Genomic DNA, 12,559 nt, shown 5'->3' with positions numbered 1-12,559 from the left:
GCCAGCATCAGTGGAAGCCTAAGTGCTCTCCATACACCAGATTAGCTGAGGTGGTCACGTGGCTTTGAAGAGCTGAATTATTTGTGCCTCCATCTCTCCAGGGCAAACCTGCAGTTTCTAAGTTCATTTCCCAAACACACCAGCTTCCAGCTCACATGGCCATTTTTTTACTTTCCTGCTGCAGTAGTTTTTTTAAAGACTCTTCTTGCCTTCATTTCTGTGATGTGCATCCCCTTGCTTGCCTCCACTGCAGCTCCTTCTGCTTTGACTTGTAAATTATTCATTCTGGCTGTCATCTAGCTCAATTTAGTTTCAACTTGTAATGTCATTTGAAAAAAGCAGAGCAGATGTATCCTCCTATCCTATCCCATCTGCATGCACTGGCAATGGCCTCAGAAGGGATAAGGAACCAGAATGCAAAATGTCTGTTTACGCCTTTTCTGTCAGGAATAGATAACACCACCCATTTCTGAAGAATTCAGCAGAATTTGCCATTTCTCCTTATAGAATCTAATTCTATGGTGAACAACAGTGGGCCAACTGCATGATGAATGATGATGGGTAAAACTCTGGTCAAAGTCCCCATTGACACAGAACAACTTATTTTTTTTTCTCAGTAAATAATTTTGCAAAGCTTTCCCTAAAATCAGATTTCTCTGTAGTTCAGCTGAAAAGCCAGGGAAGAAATTCCAAAATAAAGTGATTGATGAACAAACAGATTTGAAGGAGAAGGCACAATGATCAGGAAATATAGCCACTTATTTTGTTTAAAGGAAGAATTAAGAGTTCTCTCGACCTTGAAGGAAAAGAACCCTGTTAAAGAAAAGGAAATTGTGTCACTGCCACGGCTCTATGGCAATAATGAAGTCCGCAATAGATTTCTGTACTGCCTGGTGGGGTGAAGGTACAGGGGCTCGTGGAGACTGCCCGTCCATGAGGATAACCCGAGGAGGTCGCAGCAGCTGCCCCTTTCACTTTGGGGCGGCATTGCCTCTGTATGACCAAACCCTGCTTTGAAAGGGAGCCCCAAGAAGCTGAAATCAGTAACTGAGAAAGGTGCCCAGTGCTGTATGCCAAGCCCAGGCGAGGGACAATGCAGGCTGTCCCCGCACAAAGTCATCTAATGGAAGCGATGTTGCCCAGGTGGCACAGCCAGCAAGAGGAGCAGTGTGGGGGGACCTTCCCTCGTAGCAATGGGCTACGGTGCCATGACCCCCAAGCCCCACAGATGCAGAAATACACATTTACCTTCTGTGTACCTTTGCATGTCTCCACATGCTTTAAAACGCATGTGCCTTATTTTTGCCTACTCTTAGATTTTCCAAATGTGTGTTAAATTCCTACAGGTACTGCCACTTCCTATCCCATCCTGACAGACTCAGCTCCTCCCATGCACTACCAGGGAGCTGGAGAGCCACAGTGCTCCTTCTTCCATAAAAAAGAACTAAGAGGTTAAAACCAACTCAGTGCTAAAGGGCTCAAGATCTAACTCTGCTTCCTTATCATAGGCTTTGCAGTATCTTGCCCCGGGCACAGTGCCGTTCATTGGGGGGGATGCTGGGGACAGAGGTGCTCTGTGCCAGAGCTGCAGGTATCAGCATTCACTGCTCTGAGCAAACACAATGGCACAGCAAGAGTTCATGTCATCAATCACACATACTGCACCTTATGTAACTTCATTTCTGACTCATGATTCAAAGAGTAAAACAGTAGAATTTATTATAATCCACCTTCTGATGTCAGAAAAGAGTACGTGCTAGAATATATATTAGAAAAAGCAAAATTCACTTATTGCATTTTTTTTTCTTCTTCTACCAGCTTTTCTTCCCCCATTTCTCACTTTTATGTGATGCTGAGCCACAGACTCTCTGGGCAGTTTCCCAGCTAACTTATGCTTAAAATGGACTCCAAGGAGTGGATTTCCAGTCGGCAGATTTAGCTTTCCAACTCCAGTGAGCAGCTCAGCAGCTAAGCCTTTGTGCGTAGCACCAAGCATTTACCCATACTATTACTTAAGATGAGGGGTTTCATTAGATTTTGGTTGTTTGATTCAGCTCAAGAACTGCTCCAAAGGTGTTTGCTCCCGTAGTGAAACCTTCAGGACAACTCTGCACCCAGTGCTACGTGCAGGTTACCAGCTGCAGTTGCTCAATGATTTTTAGGCTCATGACCCCGGGCAGCATTTTCCCCCTCTTTTTCTGACCCACAAAAAATGGGATAATTTACTGGCTTGTTTCAAGGTCAAGGTACATTGTTAATCTGAAATAAGTTCTGGACAGGCTTTTTTTTTTTTCTCCCCCAACTAGAAAAAGATTGTGTTTAGAACTCCTGACATTAAATGAAGAAGATAACCTATCTTACTGAGGCTAATTCTTTTCCCAATCTGTTTGTCTGTAACCTCTTCTGGACGAAATTTTCCACCAAGATACTTCCTCTATTTTGGCCTTTCATACAACAATAAATGAAAAAATCCTCTAACAAACTAGACTCCTATTAGACATTTTGACATAGATATTGTTTTTAATTTATAAGTTGCAACATTGTGAAAGCCTGTAACAAATAAGGATAGTAACAATTTTGATTAGGATTTTATAAAATGTTAATAAACATCATCTTTTACACTTGTATCTCTTATCTCAATGCTCAAAGCACCTAGCAAATAGAAATTAAGACTCTTCCTCATCTTGCAAAAGTAAAAAGGGCAAATCCAGGAACAATCTAAACAGATCTCAGTACCTGACTGGACTTAATGACATTTGGTAAAGAATTAGCGATGTGATTGTAATCTCTTCCAAACGGCTTTTTCCAATTAAGTTCAGGTCTCTTACTTTATTTTCCACCATCCTTACATGAGATTACTAATTCTTCCAGACTCCAACCTCATTTCTGTCTTCAGGCCATCACAACATGGAAGATACCAAAACTGGGTGTCCAAAAGAAAGCCTCCACAACTCAAGGAAAAAGGAGCACAAATAAGCGACATGTCTTCTGCTTCAGGAAAGTTTTCATGCCTGGAATCTCATTTTATTTTCCAGCTGTGATAACTCATATGAGGAGATTATGCCTTCTAATAAATTTATTAAGTACTTCACTGTCCTTTCCATCATAGACCTCAAACTGCATTGCTAAAGAGATTGTGCAGCAAATTCACATTTCAAAAGGGGAAACTTAGATACAGAGAAGCACTTGTAAACACTGAGGCAGTGGTTGATCTCAGAAGGGAATCACAAGGGAAATTCATCTACCTACTTTGAAGCCAGAGAAGGTTTTGCTGCTGAAGTTAGCAGGACAAGGATTTCACTCGAGCCATCTGATGCCTTTGCCATTTCCCTGGTAGGATTAACAACTCCATAAAAATCTCATCCAGGTAAAACCAGTTTGCTGATTTTTGTCTCCAGATGGCTGTCATCATTATAGCAGCAAGCTATGCAGGGGGATAATTCAGTGGTTGTGGCTGAGCACACAGTTATTGGGTGACACCTTTTCCTTTGCACATTGGTTATGATTAACAGTCATATACATACAACAGAAGGAAGCATCATCTGGGCCCTATTTCCTGGCAATAACGATCTCAGAGCACCCAGGAAGATAAACCTGATAGTTAAAACCATCTGTTTCTGAGCTGATTTCATTATTTTGTACATCTGCCACATTTATTTCATTTGGTGTTAATACACTCTGTTTCACAAGAATCTTTTACTCATGAAATAGTTGTTAAAGAATAATAATTTGTTTGATTGACTACTGTTCTCTGTACTGCTGCCTTTTCTGGATATCTTTCTTGTTGCAGATACTGGGACTTTTCCAAAGAACCTTACTGAGCTATGAGAGCTCCTTGTTTAAAGAAAGTCTCCTCACGCCACCACAGGAAGACCATTCTTCTGCTCCCTTTTGGGTACCCTTTTTTTCTACACAATTATTATGCAATTTTAATATAGATTTTTACTATACCACTGATGTGTGAATGTAAACGTGTGTATGCCTCAGTGGTGGAAATGACAGAGACAAAATGGGATAGGGGCAAGTTCCTTCTTGGTCTGTTTGGGTGTGTTTTGCGGTTGGTTTGGCTTTTTGTTTACAGCTTTGACGGTCATTTTCACTCTGCCTTCCATTTCCATCATCTACCTCCTTGACATTGTCCAACCTAGTGAGGACAAGGTTCTCTTGATATTGAATGTCTACAGTACTGCTTTAGCGAAAGAAAGGCTGCTCAGCTCCCTGCTTCATATCCTCAGGAGATGAAACCTTCATCCTCTTCAACTCTGACATTTGCTGCTGGCTGAGGATGCCTGGTGAGAAATGGACAGTCATTCGTGTACGTTCTCTGTAACATATTAGGAAAGCACCACATATTGATTACCCTGTTTGTAGGCTAGTGAGAATCTACATGTGATTCACAACAACTAACAAAAAGCTCCCTGCTGTGCTACGTATCCTGAAGCCTCATATCTGGTACTACCTAAAGCCTTGTTGATTCGCTTTCCTCTGAGAGCAATACAGAATATGAAGCAAAAGCTGTGTGTTAAGACTGGTTCAAGCCTTCCCAAATCTGCTGAAAAGGCAGGAATTTCCCCCTTCCCTGGTCCTGTATAGACCTACAGGTCTAAATCCAGCATCCCACAGGGATCTCTCAGGGAGGGCAGTGCAGCCCAGAAGCTTCGCAGCACTGGGATGAAGCTCCCATGGAAATGCCCCTCTTCACCTTAGTTAGAACTAGTCACAAAGAGTCCTTGAGAGACACAGTCTGCTCCAGTTTACAGTCAGGCTTCTAAGATCCCTTAGACATCTTTTACCTGAGCAAAGAAGCTAGGAAAAGCAGTCCTCTGACATGTGATCTTTAATGGGCATGCAGGAGAGAGATGCCTTTATTTATCATACAGAGAGCTTGAGATGTGTTTGTTTATGTATTTAGCAATTGTTTTATGTAGTACAGGCTGGAAAGCAATATATCAAGATGCCTTTGCAAGAAAGCTTAGAAAGACAATCTATTTTATGAGACCTGCAACTGAAGCACTGTAACCACTCCTGTTAGGTTTATCTCCCAGTATTTTCCTCCAATCTCCTTCTTACTGCAAGCCAGAATCTTCCTGTCAATCTCTGCATGGGATGTTAGCACTATAAATAAATTGGAGACATATATTTTACTTCCCCAGACTGCTTTTCAGCTTCAGGACTTAATTTCATGTCTTCTTGCATCTTCCTGGAGAAACAGCTGGGTGACTAGAGCACAAACACTCTCTCACCTTCTTCGGAAGAGACACTTGAGAAATAGAGATGCTTCTCAGGCTCATCAGAGCTTCTGGTTTTAGTAAAGCCTGTTTTCTTTTATGGAAATTTCCTCCTGTTAAGAATGGCCTGGTTTTCCGTGTGTTTTGTAGAGCGGTTCTGAGAAATACAGAGAAGTAATTTGGAGACTTACTTAGCCTTAACTAAACATACTTGAAGGTTATATCTCTTTCAGTTAAAAATAATGGCTCTGTCAGTATACTACTGAGAAGTATATTGATTTTGAGTGAACTACAAGTATGAGCAATAACAGCAGCCAAAAAATATAAAATGTTTGATTAAGACTAAGTATGAGAATTTGAGAGGTCTGATTCTTCACTCAGTGTACTGATACAAGCAGATTTTTTTTTACCCCCCCCCCCCCCGTGGAAGAAACAATAAAATTCAGATTTTTCCAATATTTTCAAATGGTCATTCCATTTATAACTCTGTGGTAATCTGAATTTATACAGATTAGATGAAAACCAACTAGTTAAATAGGCAAATTATCAGCACATGTTGATGATAAAATGTTTCTCAGAAGGACAGTAAGAAGTGAACATAGATCAACATTTTTGAAGATACCTTATAATTTTAGAGCTTTAAATTAAGGCACTTTAAAAAATTTTCTAACGTGATGAACAGAGCACATGTTCAGTAGGATGCTTTGGAAGGTCTTAGATACAGTGCTCAATAAAATGTGATTTAAAAAATATCCCTGAGAGTTGGTTTAGAACAGGGGGTTTTGTTCATGGCAGAACATTTGCTGGTAGAAAAGGAAAAACCAAAAACCAACTATCATCACACAGCCTCTCTAACAACAGCAACTAAATCCATCAATATAAATGTAGCACGGACCTGAACAAACCTGGCAGTGTAGAAGATGGACAGAACATCTAACCCCTGCAGCGAGGTATGTTACAGAGCGCCCTGAAGGACCGCGCGCTGCTGCAGAAACCCCGTGTGGGGCCGCAGGACAATGCCATGCGAAGGTGCTCGTTTTCACCCAAGACAGCTGCAAAACCCTATCAAACAGCTTAACAGCTTAATTACCTGGAGTACAGTGCTGAAGAACAATATTGCTTTGGTATTACTCCACGAGCTCACTTGAAGGTCTCTCCACTGCACAATACAGACATGCCCTTCCCAGAAAAGCTTAGCTCCGTTTACTAAGCAACCAACCCCTTCTGACTCAGTTTGTCCCTCCACTTTTATATTAGATTCCTATCTTCAGCTTTTTTGGAGTTAAATATATTGCTGTATGTTGAATGCTGTAAGCAGCAGCTGAATCTAATGAGGCCTGTATCCAAAATCATTAAAAAACTCAGATAAAATGTCACATCCATATTTATTTGAAATGTTAAAAACTTTCTGTCTGCTCAGGCATAATTAAAATTTATGTTCTGAATATGCTTTTCTCCTCTGGAAAAATAAAGATCTACCATTTTGAAGACATCAAAGCATGTTTGTACAATTGGCATCTGACAGATTGCATTAAAGTCGTGTTTCTTTGAAAAGTGATATCTATAATTTTGTTTAATGTAGGACTCCCTCTATGCATTTTATATACGTAGACAGTGAACATGCCTATATTTAACCTCTTTTCTGACCAGAAATTTGTTTCAGGTATTAAAGAACAATACATTTCAGCAAGTAGAAATTACACTAATTTTGTAATTTTCAAGTATGCAATATATATTATACAATATATGTGTGTGTGTGAATTGTATGGATTTTGTATTAAATAGAGTTAATTACTGTCTAAGTGCTGGTTTCACAGAGATGAATACCTGTTGAGATGCTTTGCTGTTCAGAGTGCCCCTCTCCCCGCGATCTATATCTTCAAGACTTCAGCTTTTTGGCCCAAAGTGCAAGCAGAGCAGCCCGTACCCACACACTGCTGGACCAGAACACCAGCCTATGGATGGCCTGGATTTCTGTGCGTACTCATCAGCAGGCTGAGTGCCAAAGAATGATGAACTGAAGGTTTTTCCCTCTACTACGAGAGACATTCAAGATGTTGCCCCACTCAAATTTCTATGTCTTCCTTACCAAGTGCATTGCAGTCATTAGCTAACCACAGTTCTACTAATTTCCAGATTTGAATGCTCTTTCATTTAGTACTTCCTGCGGTGACTGTAATTACATTTCAGGGCTCATTGGCTGGGAAAGTCAAATGACATGATATGAAAAGAATAAGATCAAAGCAAGTTTTTGACTCTAAATGTCAAATATACAAGAATATACTGTGAATTGGCACCAAATGAGACTGTTGTTCTTTATCCTACAGTTAGTTACATATAGGAATTGTTCTGTTCTATTCCATTCCATTCCATTCCATTCCGTTCCATTCCATTCCTTTTTCTTGTGGCTACTGGTTAAATTATATGCTCTGGTCACTTATTATATTGAACAGTTGGAAAAAGGCCTATCAAGATAAAGTATAGCAGAACCTAAAGTAATTTATACAAACATCAACCCAGATTTTCAAAAGAGCTTTCTTCAAATGGCTCTGAGGCAAACCTTGCACGTTATCTGGAATCTTTTTTTTGTATTTATTAGTATTATTCAGAACTATTGTTAATAGCAATGTATATCAATGACTATTAATAATTACCATTATTATTTTGATCACAGGAAGTGATCACTTGGGATCACCTGGGATCAAAAAGACACTTGCATCTTTCATGGAGTTGTCAAGGTTTTGCATGTAGATGACACTACTTCAATCACAGGATAGCCAAATAAATAAATAATATAATTGAATATAAAAAATACATATTTCTATTTATATGCTATAGAAATAGTCTGATACGGAAACTGACGTTTTTTCCTGACAGTTGCTGGTTGTTTTTCCCCACCGAGGGAGGAGGTAGAGTTATGGCTTAGTCCATACAGGGTTGAGATGGAAGAATTTGTTTTGGATCAGGGGGAGATAAACGATGAAGGAATCTAGAAGTGTCAGTACATTAATTCATGACTTTGAATGCCTACAGGGAAAGCACAGGCAGCTGCTGCGCTCAGTGTCTCCCCTTCTCCCAGTGCTGACTATAATTACAGGCAGCAGCAACAGATGTTGCCAATAAACTTAAAAGGAGAAAGGGAAGTGGTAGGAATAGAAATGCAGTGTCATACAGAAAAAAACAACGGGAGGGACACCTGAAAATGCAGTGACTGTCCCCACAGACGGAGCGTGGCCACAGTGCCCATCTCCCACTGCAGCTGAGCAGGGCTGCAAAGGCTGGAACGGTCCAAAGATCATAGAATATCCCACAAAGCCATAGAAGGAAGGAAACCAGTAGCATTGCTTAATAGTCTGCTTATTTTACAGACAAGTGGATTGCCAAGCAACTCAGCTATAACAAGTCCCATATTTAGGGAAAGAAATGTTTGTCTTCTGTCTGTCCCTGCTAGCAAATGGCAAGTGGAGGGCATTTCTAAGCCAGACAGTTCAAGTACAGCATGTTCCCTGATCCCCGAGACCGTGCTGCTGAGCAGCCGGTGTTAATCACAGCAACAGTTGACACGTGTGCCTTGCCAGAGTCCAAGTTTATCATCATCATCATAATCATCATGACACTTTTACTCTCTACTGCTCAAAACAAAACACCACCACCACCCCCCAAACCAAACCAAACCAAACCAAACCAAACCAAACCAAACCCTGCAGTTACTCAGGAATCTGAGATTCCCATATTACTTAACACAGCCAGATCTCTTTAGGATTTCGTAAACTCCAACCCCTGATGACAAAAAGAGCTTGATATGGTTGTCTAAGTATGTGCATCCAAAGCTGTTTGATATGCGTAGGGTAGCTGATACACTGACACAAGGCACAGATGGAACACTCCCAGGGACCAGCAGCTGGAGGCCAGGTGAAGTGAGTCCTGGTGCATCTGAAATGGCTCTGGATGCCTCTTTTAGGAAACTGAACTCAGCCCCAAACAACCCCTTCGTGTCTTGCATTCTTCAGCTGCATCACCCAATAAAAATGGGTTAGTACTGCTATTAAAAGGCACCTATATAAAAGTACAAACATAGACAGTGTGTACATTTAGGAGCACATCTTAAATCATTCACAAAGACTAAAGGTGTAGTATTCCTTCCGTATATAAGCAGATATTGAAGATTCTCACCCAAAAGAATAATCTTGTAAACACACTGCTCAAGCCTGAAGAAAGACATGGCTAGGGCAAATGACACAAGATGCTAAAGGATAACACTTCGAGACACCATGTAGTCGGGTCCCTACCCCAGAGCATCCTGCTGCTGGAGAAGGACAATGCAGCAACAAAACAAGCTTACAGGTCATGCTACCTAGTCTTTTAGCTCCAGAACAGATTAATATCCACTTTCAATACACTCAATGCTTACCTGTTAATTGAAATACGTATGTATCTTTTGGCTGCCTATACTTCAGACACTTTGACTTGTTAATGCCAGAGACGTAGCCAAGCCCTCTCTGTAGCACACCAAGCTCTCTGAACCTGGTCTGTCTACCACAGACTGAGAAATGGCCTTTTTTAGCTTTACTGAATTAATTCAGTGGACCCTTTTATGCTCAGGCAACCTATTTGGCATGCTGTATGGGCTGTAAAAGAAAGGAAAGCATTGTACTTATTACAGCTGCGGACTGTAAAGACTGTGCTTCCAGGGAGAACCTGAAACACTGACTGTTGGACATGATCATACAGCACATGAAACTGTGGCATGCTCAGTGATTTTCTCCACTGCCATCTTTAGAGTTCTGAAAAATAGGAAGGAAAATCAAGGTAGGTCTTCCAGTAAGTTCCCAACACATATCCTGAAAATACAAGATTTTTCAGAGTAAAGGGAAAATTATCCAGCAGGAAAGTCTCCATGGGGATATACTGGTGATGCTGAATGTGTGAATAGGTCTATGCTCAGAAATCCAAGTTCTGAACAAAAGTGCCTGTGGAGCAGCTGGAAGCTGCAGGAGATCTCATCAATAAGCAGAGACTTTCAGTTATTTTCTGTGAACCATAAGATGCTAGATCTAAAGCAAGCAATGGTTTGAAAGGCATCTTACAGTAGATGCAGCTGAAAGGCGGGGAGGCATCACTAAGGAGGGCATAAATGCATTTGCTGTACTCACTTGTTCATTAGAGAAAGAGAAGGGGAAAAAACATGCAAATTAAATGGAAATGCCTCATTTTCACAGGAGCTGAAAATAACACTACAGCCCATGGGAAGGCACAGCTGGTACCCAGGCTTATTGCTACCATCAAGGGTGAATGGCTGGAAGGATTAGGAGCAAGCCAGACTCAAACAAAACAGCATCAGGCAGTTTCTCCTCTCCCCCGCTCCCACCCTGCCCTGGTTCTGCTCTTTCCTGCTAACTACACCGTTAACTCACATCCCACTATTAATTCAGCTTCAAATGACAGGCTCCACCGATCTGCGTACAAGATTACAGCTTGGGCTCCTGCCCGTTTTGTTACAGCACAGATTGCTTCCTGTATTGAAGAGGGAACCATCTGGGAGGAAGAGCAAATGCTCGGCTACTTAATTGGTGCTTTCAGTAAAACAGGGTACAGTTGGGATTGACAGACCCAGAGGAATCACAAAAGCAGCCACCAGAATGTGACGGAAGGAAAAAGGAGCCTGTCTCCACTCCAAACTCTGAAAAGATTTGGAAGTAAAGTAGGGCTTGTATTAACCCCCACAACCCTGGATCACCTTGGTCACTGCAGCTTTGCCAGCCCAGTCCTGTAGACACTATTTTCCCACCCAAGCAGGAGCAGGGGACTGGCTCCATGGACGTGATAAACTCTTGTTCACACAACAGTCAATGACTATGCGATAACATTTAGTATGGCAAATTATCCACCGTCCACCTTCTCATCTAGATATTGGAGTAAAGGGAGACTCAAGTCTTGCTTTTGATTTCTAAAATGGCCTTGTTGACTAAAATCACTGCAAAAGAATTTCCAGCATTTTACACCATTCCCATTTTACATCTTAAGGATTTCTCTTGATTTCTTCATCTGACTGGCAGCAGGTCTTCTTTAAGAAAGGTGGACACGATTAAGCGTTCCACCATCAAACCTGTTCACATCTGCCTCTCCTACCGCTTATCCCATCTTGCCCACTCTCTTACACATAGATACTCTGAGTATCTATTTGGCATGAGATGTTATCTCTCACACTTTCCAAATTCCCTACAATTTGTGAATATACTGTTCCAGGATCTTCCATGTTGCAGACTTCCTCCTCTCTTCTAGCTAACCACACCTCCTCAATTTTCTTGTTGCTCAAGGATGAAGATGATCTGACCTCCTCCTTCAGATTTTCAACTGTTCTTCAGCTTCTTTCAGTCTCCACAGATCAGCCATGCAGCTCATATTTGATTTTGCAACACCTTGCAACTATATTCTGTGCTCGATTCCCATTTTTTGTCAGAAACTCGAAAGTTTTAAAACCAGCTCAAGTTTAGTATTTAGTTCCAAAAAAGAACATAAACAATAGGATGTTTGGTGTAAAGACTGAAGTTTACACCACCTTGGACAGTGGCTTAAGTGCTGAACTATTACAGACAACACCCTCATAAATTTAGGAAGGCCCTTCTCCCCTCCTGCTCTTGGAATTGTTGATCCTCTGCCATAGACAAGTCTCTAGGGCTTGCCCACAAGCATTTCAGGGAAGCATGGCCATATCTATGGGTTGGCAATTAACACGACCTAGTATCCATTTTCTTGGCATCCTCCTAATATATCATTAGCTTTTGCGGAAACATCACCAAAGGGCCGACCGCACGGCAGCAAGATCAAAGAAAACAAAGTTAGTCATTTGTTATGCTTAGAAACTGCAGTTCATCTTTGGCAGATGTGAACTTCAAACCCTTTATCAAAGGTCATTCACGCTTGTTAAGAAATCTGAGAGCACAGCAAACAAAGTGATATTTCATTTTGAGTTTCTGAAAACTACAGGAAGTGTTCTGAAAGACATTAAAAACAAAAACAATAAACCGTGACGACATTTTCACATGAGTATTAGTTTAAGCTACTTTGATCTGCCTGCACCCACATTTTCATGCAGTATAGTTCACGGACATTCTTATTTCTCCTAAGAAAGTTTATTTCAATTAACTTTAAACCTACACCTTGTTAACTCAATCTAGCCCTAATTGAGGATCTGTGTAGGTTTTTTTGGTGCCATCTTAATTAACCTTGTTAAAAAAAAAAAAAATCACACTTTTATTTAAACCTAAAGACACACACAGACAAACCTTGTAAGAGATCATGTACTATTTCTGAGAATCGTAATCACAGAA

At 41.0% G+C, this 12,559-nt stretch overlaps 1 protein-coding gene across 5 annotated transcripts in view; it reads right to left on the bottom strand.

Annotated features, from left to right (window-relative positions):
* Positions 1-12,559, bottom strand: part of ST7 (suppression of tumorigenicity 7) — a 152,041-nt gene that overhangs the window by 86,611 nt on the left and 52,871 nt on the right. The window contains exon 1 of one of the 5 annotated variants that reach the window (XM_071803335.1): positions 9,640-9,661. The exons of the other annotated variants lie outside the window; for them this stretch is intronic. The gene's annotated coding sequence lies outside the window, so the exon portion shown is untranslated. Of the gene's footprint in view, positions 1-9,639; positions 9,662-12,559 lie in introns of those variants that run through there. 5 annotated transcript variants of the gene reach the window in all.

The sequence above is a fragment of the Patagioenas fasciata genome, chromosome 1, assembly GCF_037038585.1.
Source record: "Patagioenas fasciata isolate bPatFas1 chromosome 1, bPatFas1.hap1, whole genome shotgun sequence".
NCBI classification, from domain to species: domain Eukaryota; kingdom Metazoa; phylum Chordata; class Aves; order Columbiformes; family Columbidae; genus Patagioenas; species Patagioenas fasciata.
Note: the sequence above shows the minus strand (reverse complement) of the source record. Positions and strands in the feature narration are given on the sequence as shown.